The sequence below is a fragment of the Tachyglossus aculeatus genome, chromosome 2 (genome assembly GCF_015852505.1).
Source record: "Tachyglossus aculeatus isolate mTacAcu1 chromosome 2, mTacAcu1.pri, whole genome shotgun sequence".
In the NCBI taxonomy this organism is placed as follows: domain Eukaryota; kingdom Metazoa; phylum Chordata; class Mammalia; order Monotremata; family Tachyglossidae; genus Tachyglossus; species Tachyglossus aculeatus.
Window position 1 is genome coordinate 73,632,425 of NC_052067.1, and position 14,647 is coordinate 73,647,071.

The 14,647-nt window shown below is 41.7% G+C and overlaps 1 non-coding gene across 1 annotated transcript; it reads right to left on the minus strand.

Moving 5' to 3' along the window:
• Nucleotides 1–14,051: 14,051 nt before the first annotated feature.
• LOC119923335 lies at nt 14,052–14,189 on the minus strand. Its single transcript, XR_005448831.1, has one exon. It is a non-coding gene; the product is annotated as a small nucleolar RNA SNORA7 (small nucleolar RNA).
• Between the last annotated feature and the right edge of the window lie 458 nt (nt 14,190–14,647).

Sequence of the window (14,647 nt, forward strand, 5' to 3'; positions counted from 1 at the left end):
AAATAAGTGTGGTCAGTTATGCTGTCCCATTCAGATATTTACTGCAAGTTTCCCTTACAGAAAAGACACATTTTCAAGAGAGAATTACACTATTTTTACTAAGTAACTTTTGTCATGAGCATTTTTTATGTACTGTGCCATGTATTAAAGCCCTCTCGATACCTACGTCAAAGCATCATTGGGAAACTTCTACAGAGAAGCCATCTAGTTATTGGAAGAAGGTGCTGGCAGGTTAAGAAATATTTTGTGTTGGAGAGGGGGAAAGCTGGGTTTAATACCATATTGGTAAGCTCGCTGTGGGCAAAAATGTTGTCTGCTTATTGTTGTACTGTACTCTCCCAAATACCTAGTACAGTGCTCCACACAGTAAGTGCTCAATAAATACAATTGAACCAATGAGTTAAAACCTACTTGCACTGCTCAGAACCACTGGTCTGTCTGCCAGCATGATATGGTGCAATCAAACCCAGTTCTCTCCCTGAATAGAAAAGCCTAGAACATAGTGAAAATGAGACTAAACCAAACCACTGACAGGTGTTTACAAACATCAGGCAATGTAATAGGGAGATAGTGTTTGTGCTTGGGATGGTAGAGCTAGTGAGACACACCAAAGCCTTTCTAGCCATACTTACCACAGTAGTAAAACTCAACATTTGTGATTTTATCTGTAAATACTAAGTATAATTATATGCATAATTGTAATATATAATATTGTTCTAATGCCAACCTTCTCACTGTACCTCGATCTTGTCTACCTCACTACCGACCTCTGGCCAACTTCCTGCCTCAGGCCTGGTACTCCCTGCCTCTTCATATCCGGCAAATAATCACTCTCCCCACCTTCAAAGCCTTATTGAAAGCATATCTCCAAGAGGCCTTCCCTAATTAGGCACTCATTTCCTCTTCTCCCACTCCCTTCTGCATAGCCTTTGCACTTGGGATTTGCACCCTTTATTTACCCCTCCCTCAGCCCCATAGCACTTACGTACATATCCATAATTTATTTATTTATATGAATGTCTGTCTCCCCTCTAAACTATAACTAGAGAAGGAGCCTGGCTCAGTGGAAAGAGCATGGACTTTGGAGTCAGAGGTCATGGATTCAAATCCCAGCTCCACCAATTGTCAACTGTGTGACTTTGGGCAAGTCACTTAACTTCTCTGTGACTCAGTTACCTCATCTGTTAAATGGGGATGAAGACTGTGAGACCCACGTGGGACAACCTGATCACCTTATATCCTCCCCTGTGCTTAGAACAGTGCTTTGCACATAGTAAGCGCTTAATAAATGCCATTATTATTATTATTATAAGTTTGCTGTGGGCAGGAAACGTGTCTACCAACTCTGTTACATTGTACTCTCCCAAGCATTTAGTACAGGGCTCTGCCCACAGTAAGCACTCGATTAAATACAATTTATCGATTGATATGCATATATTGCATGTATATGTATTTTACTACTGTACTGAAGTGTGGTGGAGGGGAGATGGGTGGAGAGGGATGAGTTTGAGGTATGGGGTAGTGGGAAAGCCCCTAGGAACAAGGGATAGGAATGCATTAGGGAAGAATGAATTAGGAGTTTGCATAGTCTGCAAACTTTGTTCCTCTAATGCCAAATTACTCACTGTACCTCAATCTCCTCTATCTTGCCACATACTCCCTCTGTCCTGGAACTCTCTCTCCCTTCACATAGTGCATATCACTACTCTCCCCACCTACAAAGTCTTACTAAAATCACATCTCCTCCAAGAGGTCTTCCCTAACTAAATCATCTTTTTCTCTAGTCCCTTTCCCATCTGTGTCACCTAGGCACTTAGATCTGTGCCCTTTAAGCACTTGATATTCACTCCAGCCCACAGCACTTCATTCATTCAATTGTATTTATTGAGCGCTTACTGTGTGCAGAGCACTGTACTAAGTGATTACATACATATCTGTAATTCATTTATTTGTATCAATGTCTGTCTCCCCTTTTACTCTTTATTCAATCATATTTATTGAGCACTTACTGTGTGCAAATCCCTATACTAAGTGGTTGGGAGAGTACAATATCATAATAAATGGACACATTCCCTGACCACAACAAGCTCACAGTCTAGAGATTCATTCATTCAATTGTATTTATTGAGCACTTATTGTGTGCAGAGCACTGTACAAAGTGCTTGGGAAGTACAAGTCGACAATGTATAGAGACAGTCCCTACCCAACAATGGGCTCACTATCTAGAAGTCTAGAGATGTGAGCACTTTTTGGGCAGAGAACATATCTACGAACTCTATTATATTTTATTATCCTAAGTGTTTGATATAGTACTCTGCACTCAGTAAGCTCCCAATGAATCCCATTAATTAAATGCCTAAGCCTGGTCATCATATGAGGATTGGTTCTGGAATGAAATCTAAGAAATCGCATGTAAGTCTTTGGGAAAATGTACCCTATAACACAGTTGTGAACATTGCATCCACTCTTTCAAGGAACATATGTGACATAGATGTGTATAAATCCTAAAGTATACTAAAGTGCCCCTGTTTAAAATCAAACCTGCCAATAAACGTGAACTCCTATATGCACTTTGAACTTTCTATTCAATAAACAGTTTGATGGTCTTCAATGAGGTAGTACACATGGAACCTCAAACTTTTCAAATGAATACTTTTTTCAACACTTTATAATTAGAAAATATGAAAAAAGATGGCTATTGGGAAAAGGAGGAAGTAAACTAAAGAGAGGATGACCAGTAGTAAGAAATACAGGCTATAACATTCTCAAAATGTTGCTTCCTACATGTGTATTTTATCTTTTCTTTTTTCCATTTGGTAGGAGGTGGGAGAGGAGGTGCTAGGAATGCCAGAAAGATTCCTAAACCTCTGGTTTCTGACCTCCCTCCACATCTGCAGAAAAGACTCCAAATGAGAATTTCCCACCCCGCTTCTCCTACTACACCTGGAAGTCCAGTGGTGGGAAGGTCCTAGACTTTCTCTCCGTTTGTCTGATCCTGTGATTTTTTTCCATTGGCACGGGGTCCTTCTAATCCTTCATCCCTTAGAACCCCAAAATACATACATATGCGCACACACACACACACACACACACACACACTCTCTCTCTCTCTCTCTCTCTCTCTCTCTCACTTACTCTACCCTACTTAAAAACTGCTTGGATTCAGTGTTCCTGTGGCATGGAAATGGGAATGAGGAGACATTTTGACCAAGATCGGTAGAATTTCACCTCTCATTTTGTGGGGGAAAAAAAGTTTTGGGTGACCTATAGTGTCCATCGGAACTCTTAGTGTTGTACACCAAAAATTGCATATGCAACGCTTTGTTGGGGTGCCAAGTATTACAAGAAATTATGAAAATGAAGGATTCAGTGGGAAAAAATGTTGTTTACTAAGTTGGAAAACAATATGTGAGTAATAATATTGGTCAGACCACATACACACACGCACACAGACATAGACTCATACATTCACTTTCACCCACTCAACCGCACACACAAAAATGCCCCATACTAAACTGTAAACAAGGATATTAAGTCAGTGAGTAGGGGCACCCTCTTTACAGATGTCTGTGTCAGGTCTCTGATTAGCACTGACTATGAGTGTGCCCCAAGTACTTTCCAAACAGGATAGCTTCAATTTCTTATCTCTCTCAGATGAAGGAAGGCTCTTAAAGCAGAATTCTCAGGTTGTTTTTCCTTCACCGATTTCATTACTTTCTAATGTTCAGATCAGTCTTCTGACAGAGGAATAAAAGTCAAATGTTGAGTCTAGTATAACATTACAACTTTTGATTCAGTGTAGGAAACAGTAAAATACTAGTATGAAACATCAGGAAATTAGTCTATAAACTGGAAGAGATTAATTGCATTGTCAGGATTCTACAAAACATGTAGAAGTGACCAGAAATCATCTCATTGTTATTTCACAAAAACTCTAAGCAAAAAGTTAAAATAAGGATTTTTTTATATGTCTGAAATATGTGTTTGTTTTTGTCCCCTTGTTTTTTTTTACCTGCCACAATCAATCAATCAAAGGTATTTATTGAGAGCTCACTGTGTGCAAAACACTGTACTAAGTGCTTGCGAAAGTGCAATATAATAGAGTTGGTAGACGTGATCCTTGCTCACAAGGATCTTACACTCTAAAGCAAATCAGTGCTTGAGAAGTAAGTTGATTAGAAGAAAATTCAGCTCATATCACCACAAACAGTTAAAATTTAAGTTGTTCATTAGGGACTGATTCATTCTGTTGAGCCTATCCCAGTTTCATAAATCATGAAGGTATCCAGTTAGCTTGAAGGTTCTATTTACTGGGAAACTGATAATAGAGTAAAAAAATTCCTAAGTACAATGTTTGGGCATCTATCTTTGGTTTAGATGAATTAGCTATGCCTATAGGAGGTCCACCTGAATTCCAATTCTGTTTGGCTTAGGGAGGTCTTGAAATAACTAAATTAAGTTAATTAATTTAGAGAAGCAGTGTGGCCTATTGGAGAGAGCATGGGCCTGGGAATCAGAGGGACTTGTATTCTAAATCTGGCTCCGCTCCTTGTCTGCTGCGTGACAATTGGCAAGTCACTTAACTTCTCTGTGCCTCAGTTACCTCATCTGTAAAAGGGGGATTTATACTGTGAGCTCCGTGTGGGACAGGGACTGTGTCCAACCTGATTAGCTTCTATCTACCTCAGCACTTAGTTCAGTGCCTGGCACATAGTAAGTGCTTAACAAATAAACCAACAAAAATGAGACATTTCTCCATGTTGATACTGAGATCTTCAGTTAACTCCATTGGAATATTGTAAATATCTTTCTCATCTGAGTTATGAAATTCTGTTTTAAAGTATTCTCACATGTAGGAATGGAATAAATGTGATATACAATATAATCAATTCACATGGGTGTTATTTTTTAGTTTATCCTGCTTACGTTTGTTTGCCGAATCTTTCTGCATATCTTTTAGCTGCTGCTCCTGCTAAAGGAAATGTATTTCTTTAATCCAAATTATCCAAATCAGCTATCTTCTGACTAAATTTGGCAGAAGCCATAGAACATTTTTATCCAGAGAAGACCCTGGGTGAGTTATGTAGACCATTTTACCAACCTTCATCAATCTCTAGAAGATGTTTGGGTTTTTCAAATCCCCGAAGTCATGACTTTACAATGGTAAGGTCTACGAGCAAGAGATAACTGGACATATGTTGATTTCTTGTCAACCACCTCTTGCTAATAGCCTTAACAAAGGCAGTGCCAAAATAAATTTGACTTGAGATAGGCAAAACCAAACAGTCGGTTTTTACACTTGGTAAAATGTAGCCCATCATTCTTTACTAATTCCTGTATCTTCCTGAAATCAATGTAAACTATCTTTTTTCCTTGCCTCTGAGCTACTACCACTGAGGTTTTCCAGGAGCTATCTATTCATTTGAATGGTTCAATTATACTGTCCTGTGGTCTTTTAGGTACCTCTGTTTCTCCTGGTTTTTGATAAGGTAATGGAGAGATTTTTTTTCTGTCTATTAATTTGATGTTTAATTCCATCAGTAGATCTAATATCCCCAGTGGTCAAATACTGAAATTCCTGAAGTACTTCAAGCTGCTCATTCTCTTGGTTTCCTGATAAATTCATGGGCTCTCCATTTGCCACCTGGATAGAGTGTAGTATAGCTGTAGAACTCCTGTGAAGTTACTCTCCAAACTCTTCAGTGGTTACTATATGGAAGCCAAGGATTCTCTTCCTATTAGCTTTTCTGTGTTTTCATTCATTCTTCTGGTTGACTAAATAAAGTGTTCCTGCTCACTGAGGATACTTTTTAAAGTCCGGGTTCTATGTCAGCAAGAGAGTAAAAGAGTATTTTAGGGAAATTCAATGCTATGCTTGCTATTTAGAAAATTCAACTTTTAATATCCAACATAAGAAAAGTTTAATTTTCAGTCGAGATTTAGTATCTTCTAAAGTTTAAATCAGACATAGACTGTGATTTGAAAGACAAGGTTGTTCTAGTTTATTGTATCATTTGATCCAACAGAGTAAAAAGACAGTTTCTTTGAATGAGCTTGATGATCAATCCATCAATAGTATTTATTGAGTACATACTGTGAGTAGAGCACTGAATTAAGCACTTGGGAGAGTACATTGGATAGTGATTGCCCAAACAGTTCCCTGATGCTGATTATTTTATTCACCAATTCTTCCTCTTCTTCAGTCCGAGAATCTTTGAATGTCAGGTAGTTAACTGGTCTGATAATGAATCTCCCCACTGACCCATTTACATCCCACTGTAACAATGATAAGAAACAGGGTCTGCAGAGAGGATCAGCAGTGGGTCTCTCAGGGTAAGGCTATTTCTTCAAAATTGTCCTGGGAAGGCCCATAAGAAGTAGTAGAGAATATGCCTACTAATTCTGTTATGCTGTACTCTCCCAAGCACTTAGTACAGTGCTCTACACATAGTAAGAGCTCAATAAATACCATTGGTTGATTGATTTCTTGAGCATCTATAGGATTTCATTCATTCATTCAATCGTATTTATTGAGTGCTTACTGTGTGCAGAGCACTGTACTAAGTGCTTGGGAAGTACAAGTTGGCATCATATAGAGACGGTCCCTACCCAACAAGGGGCTCACAAGCTGTCTAAAACATTACTTAAATGTTATTTGGAATGCCACTCAGAATCACTCAGCTTTATATTTCAACTTCAACTCATATTGTTTGAAAATTTAATGACAACATTTCTAATGTTAAGGCAAGTTTTATAAAGTTTTGCATAATGTTCTAGGAAATTGCAGCTCCTGAAATACAAAATTTCACCTCTTAGTTTTAGGGTCAGTTTTAAGTTTGGGAAGATCAACTAATATGCAGCAACTGACTGCTATAAGAAATTACAATATGAACATATACTAAATAATAGAAGGTAAGTGTAAGTTATACCAATAATGAAAGAATTCCAATCTCTGTGTTCTCTTCATGGTTAGAAAAATACTGGACTATCTTTGCTGCCTCAAATGACAATATAATTTAAGACCAAGAATGATACAACCAAATGTCCTATCATAATTCCTCCAGGTTCTCAAATGCATGATGCTGCAGTTGCAGTTAAAAACAACTCAAATTTCTTGCTAAAACATTAATAATAATTATTATTATAGTATTTGTTGGGTGCTTACTATGTACCAGGCACTGTACTAAGCACTGGGATGGATAAGCAAATTGGGTTGGATACAGTCCATGTCCCATGTGGGGCTCACAGTCTCAATCCTCATTTTACAGATGAGGTCACTGAGACACAGAGAAAACATTGCATTTCTCCCAAGTATGTATATGTGTGTGTGAGAGAGTGTGTGTTTGAGTGTGTGTGTGCATTTGTAAAGTCAGTGAATTTGAAAAGATATTAAGTCATTAAGCGCAATCTAATCCTCTCTTTCTATCACATACTATGCTTTCCACATCAAGGTTATTACTAGGATGCATGGCTCTATACTGTTTGATGCATAAATTGAAGAATTGACCTGGCTCATAACCTCAGGATGTTGAGATCTATGGTCTGAAGGCTAATGGTATGACTCTTTCTTTCAGACCCTGGCACCCCAAATTTTATATTCAATTCTTCTTGTGCTGCGGGATTTGGTCTAAACTTCAGAGCAATCATATGGCTCACTGACAGCCAATAGCTGTCAATCACACATAAGATTTCCTCTCACCACAATACTAGTGAAAACATAGGAGCAACAACATGGATGACCTTGTTTATTTACTACGTAACCATTTGGGCTCTTACAGAAAGTCGGAGCACAACAAATAACTGACTAAAAAGTTCATGGAAGTGATTCCCAGAGAAGGACTAGCTAGCTGTATTTCTGAGGAATTGCTATATTTCTATCCCAGAGTTGCCTAGTAATAATAATAATAATAATTGTGGTACTTGTTGAGCTCATACCATATGTGGAGCACTGTATTAAGTGCTAAGAGAGATACAAGTTGAACAGATTGGTCAAAGTCCCTGTCCCTCACAGAACTCAAAGTCTAAGCAGGGAAGGAGAACAAGGATTAAATCCTCATTGTACAGATGAGGAAACAGAGGCACATAGAAGTTATGTGACTTGCCCAGGATCACACAGGAGGCAAGTGACAGAACCAGGATCCCCTTCTCAAGCTGAGGAAATGAGATATGCCAGCTTTTCTGTTATGGTGTTCCAAGCCCCAGCTGTCTCTGAACTGGGGGGGGTGAAGAGGGGGGTGTCACACTTTTATTTCAAGCTATGGCCGGAAGTGGTTTTGCTGCTACCCCAGCAAAGGCTGCCACTTCTATTTACAGCCACAGACCAGGCCAGTGGCTGAAAATACATACATCCGAGGGTTAGCTGGTTCTATGATTGACTCCTGAGAGTTTCCTTGGGGATAGAGATGGAGACTTCAGGACCAGAGATCTACTCACTCCAAGGGCTCTCAATGCAGACAATTCTTCCTCACTATGCTCCTGGCGTAAGGGTGGTGGTCCCTAGGGTCAGGTTTATCCATACATAGAGTAGAAGGGAGGCCTTCTTTTGGGATCTTTTCCCTTTAAGCACTTGAGAGTCTCCCTACCCTCAGCACTTTATTCATTCATTCATTCAATCATATTTAGTGAGCGCTTACTGTGTGCAGAGCACTGTACTAAGCGCTTGGGAAGTACAAGTTGGCAACATATAGAGACGGTCCCTACCCAACAGTGGGCTCACAGTCTAGAAGGGGGAGACAGAGAACAAAACAAAACATATTAACAAAATAAAATAAATAGAATAAATATGTACAAATAAAATAGAGTAATAAATATGTACAAACATATATACATATATACAGGTGCTGTGGAGAGGGGAAGGAGGTAAGGCAGGGGGGATGGGGAGAGGGAGAGGAAGGAGGAGGCTCAGTCTGGGAAGGCCTCCTGGAGGAGGTGAGCTCTCAGTAGGGCTTTGAAGGGAGGAAGAGAGCTAGCTTGGCAGATGTACGGAGGGAGGGCATTCTAGGCCAGGGGGATGACGTGGGCCGGGGGTCGATGGCGGGACAGGCGAGAACGAGGCACAGTGAGGAGATTAGCGGCAGAGGAGCGGAGAGTGCGGGCTGGGCTGTAGAAGGAGAGAAGGGAGGTGAGGTAGGAGGGGGCGAGGTGATGGAAAGCCTTGAAGCCAAGGGTGAGGAGTTTTTGCCTGATGCGTAGGTTGATTGGTAGCCACTGGAGATTTTTGAGGAGTGGAGTAACATGCCCAGAGCATTTCTGGACAAAGACAATCTGGGCAGCGGTGTGAAGTATGGATTGAAGTGGGAAGAGACAGGAGGATGGGAGGTCTGAGAGGAGGCTGATACAGTAATCCAGACGGGATAGGATGAGAGCTTGAACAAGCAGGGTAGTGGTTTGGATGGAGAGGAAAGGGCAGATCTTGGCAATGTTGTGGAGGTGAGACCGGCAGGTTTTGGTGACGGATTGGATGTGAGGGGTGAACGAGAGAGCGGAGTCTAGGATGACACCAAGGTTGTGGGCTAGTGAGATGAGAAGGATGGTAGTGCCATCAACAGTGTTGGGAAAGTCAGGGAGAGGGCAGGATTTGGGAGGGAAGACAAGGAGTTCAGTCTTGGACATGTTGAGTTTTAGGTGGAAGGCAGACATCCAGATGGAGAGGTCCTGAAGGCAGGAGGAGATGCGAGCCTGGAGGGAGGGAGAGAGAGCAGAGGCAGAGATGTAGATTTGGGTGTCATCAGTGTAGAGATGATAGTTGAAGCCGTGGGAGCGAATGAGGTCACCAAGAGAGTAAGTGTAGATCGAGAACAGAAGGGGACCAAGAACTGAACCTTGAGGAACCCCTACAGTAAGGGGATGGGAGGGGGAGGAGGAGCCTGCAAAAGAGACTGAGAAGGAATGGCTGGAGAGATAAGAGGAGAACCAGGAGAGGACGGAGTCTGTGAAGCCAAGGTTGGATAGCGTGTTGAGGAAAGGGGGTGGTCCACAGTGTCGAAGGCAGCTGAGAGGTGAAGGAGGATTAGGATAGAGTAGGAGCCATTGGATTTGGCAAGCAGGAGGTCATTGGTGACCTCTGAGAGGGCAGTTTCTGTGGAATGTAGGGGACGGAAGCCAGATTGGAAGGGTTCGAGAAGAGAGTTGGCGTTGAGGAATTTGAGGCAGCGCGTGTAGACGACTCGTTCAAGGAGTTTGGAAAGGAATGGCAGGAGGGAAATGGGGCAATAACTAGAAGGTGAGGTGGGGTCAAGAGAGGGTTTTTTTAGGATGGGAGAGACGTGGGCATGTTTGAAGGCAGAGGGGAAGGAACCAGTGGAGATTGAGCGGTTGAAGATGGAAATTAAGGAGGGGAGAAGGGACGGAGTGAGAGATTTCATAAGATGAGAGGGAATGGGGTCAGAAGCACAAGTGGCCAGAGTAGCACTTGAGAGGAGCAAGGAGATCACCTCTGAGGATACTGCTGGGAAGGATGGGAGAGTAACGGAGAGCGTTGAGAGCTGGGGGGTTGGAGAAGGCGGGGGAGTGACTTTGGGGAGCTCAGACCTGATGGATTTAATTTTATTAATGAAGTAGGAGGCCAGATCATTATGAGGAGCACTTATGAGAAGCAGTGTGGCTCATTGTAAAGAGCACAGGTTTGGGAGTCAGAGGTCATGGGTTCTAATCCTAGCTCCGCCACATGAAGGCTGTGTGATCTTGAGCAAGTAACTTAACTTCTCTGGCCTCAGTTACCTCATCTGTAAAATAGGGATTAAGTCTGTGAGCCCACATGGGACAACCTGATCACCTTGTATCCCCCCGAGCGCTTAGAACAGTGCTTTGCACATAGTAAGCGCTTAACAAATGCCATCATTACTTATTATATTCATAATTCATTTATTTATTTAATGTTGTCTCCCCCTTTAGATTGTATGTTCCTTGCGGACAGATTATGTGCCTACCAACATTATTGTATTGCATTTTCCCAAGCACTTAGTACAGTGCTCTGCACACAGAAAGTATTTAACTACTCTGTGCCTCAGTTAAGTCAACTGTAAAATGGAGATTAAACACCTATCTGCCCTCCTACTTAGATTGTGAGCCCCATGTGGGACAGGGACTGAGTCCGACCTAGTTAACATGTACTTACCCCAGTGCTTAGAACAGTGTTTGACACATAGTGAGTGATTAACAAATACCATAAAAACATAACTAAGTAAATAAATACCATTGGTTGATTAACTGATTGACTTGCCCACTTGACACAGCAGGCAAGTGGTCAAGCTGGGAATACAGCCCATGTCCCCTGACCCCGAGGCCCATGCTTTTACCACTAGGCCACAGTGCTTTCCAATGGGAGAAGGGTCAGACTTCTCTTAAACTAAGGGAGTTGGGGGTGGAGCATAGGCTATCAGAGACAGGCTTCCCATGGCTAGGTCTCCTCTGCTAAGAATAGGGTAAATGAGGAGTTTGCACCTTACTAAAAGTACAAGCCACCACAAGAGATGATAGCTTCTGGACGACCTTCTTTGATAGTATCCCACCAGTTAAAAGCATTGTTTTACGGGACATTCTCAGACCACTTCTGCTGATTGGTTCCCCTGGATAGGACCTAATTCGTGGACACATCTTCCAACCCACCTGTTGAGGTTCTGCTTCCTCTGATTGGCTCTGCCAGACAGCATCTGACTGGTAGACACATCCACCTGTAGTGATTCAATAGTGGGGGACAGCACCACCACCCCACGCCCAGTATTTGATGGGAGTTTCGTGTTTTATTGCTTTTACATTTCTTTGGTCTGGTGTGTGTGCTGCTGACATTTGAAGGGCTTCTTTTCAAAACTGGATGATTTTCAAGGAATAGAGGGATCTCAGTGGGACACACCTGGCACACAGTAAGCACTTAACAAATACTGTTATTGTTATTATTATTATTATTACTATGCAGAGACCAAGAGAGGCAGAAGGAATGTTTCTGAATACCCAAATCAGTATGGGGAGAGCTGAAACACGCCCGATTCAGGCCATGCTTTGAACCACTTTGAGGACAGGATTGTTCCCTGTCCCATTCCCAACCCCATCACCCCCACCTCCTCCCACCAGGAGACTCTGGATTTGGTGTTCTCAGCCAGATGTGGAGAGCAGACCTGGATCCAAGGACGGGATGGTGGCTGTCCTTGAGGATCCCAGCTCTTGGCTCCCACCCTGAAGAGGGACAGCTGAGGAAAAGGAGGGAAAACCAAGTTGACTGTGTCCTGGCTCCTCAGGAGGGGGTGGAAGCAGGGAATTCAAAGTTCAGAGCCACCTGCACCTTTCCCTCCAGTCCTCCATGAAACTCCTGGCAAATGCCGGGTGAAGGGAAGCTCTGCAGTCTAGCATATCCTGCTGTGGGGGGAGAGCAAGGGAGCATGAGGGAAGGCAGTGGCATATGCAAGGACATGGTAATGCATGGTGGGAGGCTGGGGGGAGATGAAGTGACGGGGAGGGAAGCGACACATAAAGGACTAGGAAAGCATCAAGTCGGCCCACTACTCCAGCTTCATGGGATTCACCCAATAGCAGGATGACTGTCCATAAAGGTGTAGTTCCTTCATGAAACCTTGGACTGGCCATTCTGGGTCTTCCCATGCTATCCATAACTCAGTGGCTGTTGTCACAAGCCCCACCACGCTCCTTTCACTACCACTCTGGTTCCTTCTTTCCCACCATCCCCTCCCCAAGCCCCCAAACCCCACATTTTGCCAGGGTCCCATAGATTAGTTTGTTTCAACAAGATCTCCACTACCCTGTAGTTTCCAGTTTCCAGTTATAAATCTTTAAAAACTAATTTTTCAAAATGTAGAACTTTTTTTCGGAATGATGTTGCAGAAACACTTGGTAGGATTACATTAACTCTAAGCTTAAAATTTTATGAATTTGTTTTTTCCTGTTTTGTAATCTTGCTCTGGCAGAGATCAAAAAAGGTCCTATGACTGAAAATCTTGAGCTCTAAATGGACTGTTTTAGACTTTAAGTTGTTGGTGGAGTGCTTTTTCATAGCTCTAAATGTGGTAGATTGTAAACTCCGTGAGGACAGGGATCAAGTATATCAAATCCATTATACTCTCCCAAGAACTCAGTACAGTGTGCTGCATACAACAGGTGCTCAACAAATACTATTAATTAATTATTAATTAATTGTTGGATTAAGGTTTCAAAAACAATAATATTCAAAATGTGTTCCTTTGCTAAATAAACATAGAGCTAACTTTCTGGACACAATCACTGTGTTGAATGAATAAATGTATACGTAATGAAGATCACACATTACTAAAAAAAAGCAGACGACCATGAAGAACATTTTGTTTTGTTTTTAAATGTATTCCTGCTTGTCAAAATTGAAAAACAATTTAATGGCACTTTTAGAGGTGCCCTCCATAAACACTCTAGTGAGAAGCAGCATGCCCTATTGGAACGCTGATATGTATATATGTTTGTACATATTTATTACTCTATTTTACTTGTACATATCTATTCTATTTATTTTATTTTGTTAGTATGTTTTGGTTTTATTCTCTGTCTCCCCCTTTTAGACTGTAAGCCCACTGTTGGGTAGGGACCGTCTCTATATGTTGCCAACCTGTACTTCCCAAGCGCTTAGTACAGTGCTCTGCACACAGTAAGCACTCAATAAATACAATTGATTGATTGATTGATTGACTGATTGCAGAGCACTGTACTAAGCACTTGGGAAGTACAAGTTTGCAACATATAGAGATGGTCCCTACCCAACAGCAGGCTCACAGTCTAGAAGGGGGAGACAGACAACAAAACGAAACATATAAACCAAATAAAATAAATAGAATAAATATGTACAAGTAAAACAGAGTAACAAATATGTACAAACATATATACATATATACTTCCAGACTCATTTCTCCCAGAATGCCCCTCCTCCATCTGCAATTGTTCTGGTAGTGTAACCGTAGAGTTGTCTTGGTAAAAATGTGGAAGTGGTTTACCATTGCCTCCTTCCTCATAGTAAACTTGAGTCTCCACACTCGACTCTCTCCCATGCCACTGCTGCCCAGCACAGCAGAGTTTTGACTTGTAGCAGATTGCCTTCCTCTCTCTAGCCACAGCCCAAGCTGGGAATGGAATGGGTATGCCTCTGCTTGACTTTCCCTCCCATAGTCGAGACTGGTAGAGTACTGAAAACTCTTCAGGTGAGACCCTGAGAGGGGTTTAGCAGGGGTACTAAGTGCCAAAACAAATCAAAGCATCACATTAGGGCCATGAAGTCATCGAGTCCTATTGGCTGATTATTTCCTGAAACTACAAGTTTCTGAAGATCACTAAACTTTTCAAAGATTCCCCTGTAAAAAAGGTTTTTGAATCAATCATTAGTATTTTCTTTAGGGTTGTAATTGTTTTGGTTTTTTTTTTTTTTCATTTTAATGGGTTTCATTATCATGAATGACTTCCAAGTTACATCACAGAGATCAGGGACTCTTCCTGCAACAGTCAATTTCCTCCTTTTGAAAGGGTAAGCATCTTTTTTACATTTCAAAGTTCAGTGTGACAGAAAGTTGCTTGTAAGGTTTGCAAATTTTCTCACTCTGTTTAACTTCATAGAGGAAAGAAGGGGAAGAGGAATCAGGAATAGAATGCCCAGGAACATAGATACAGGGCTTCCCATGTC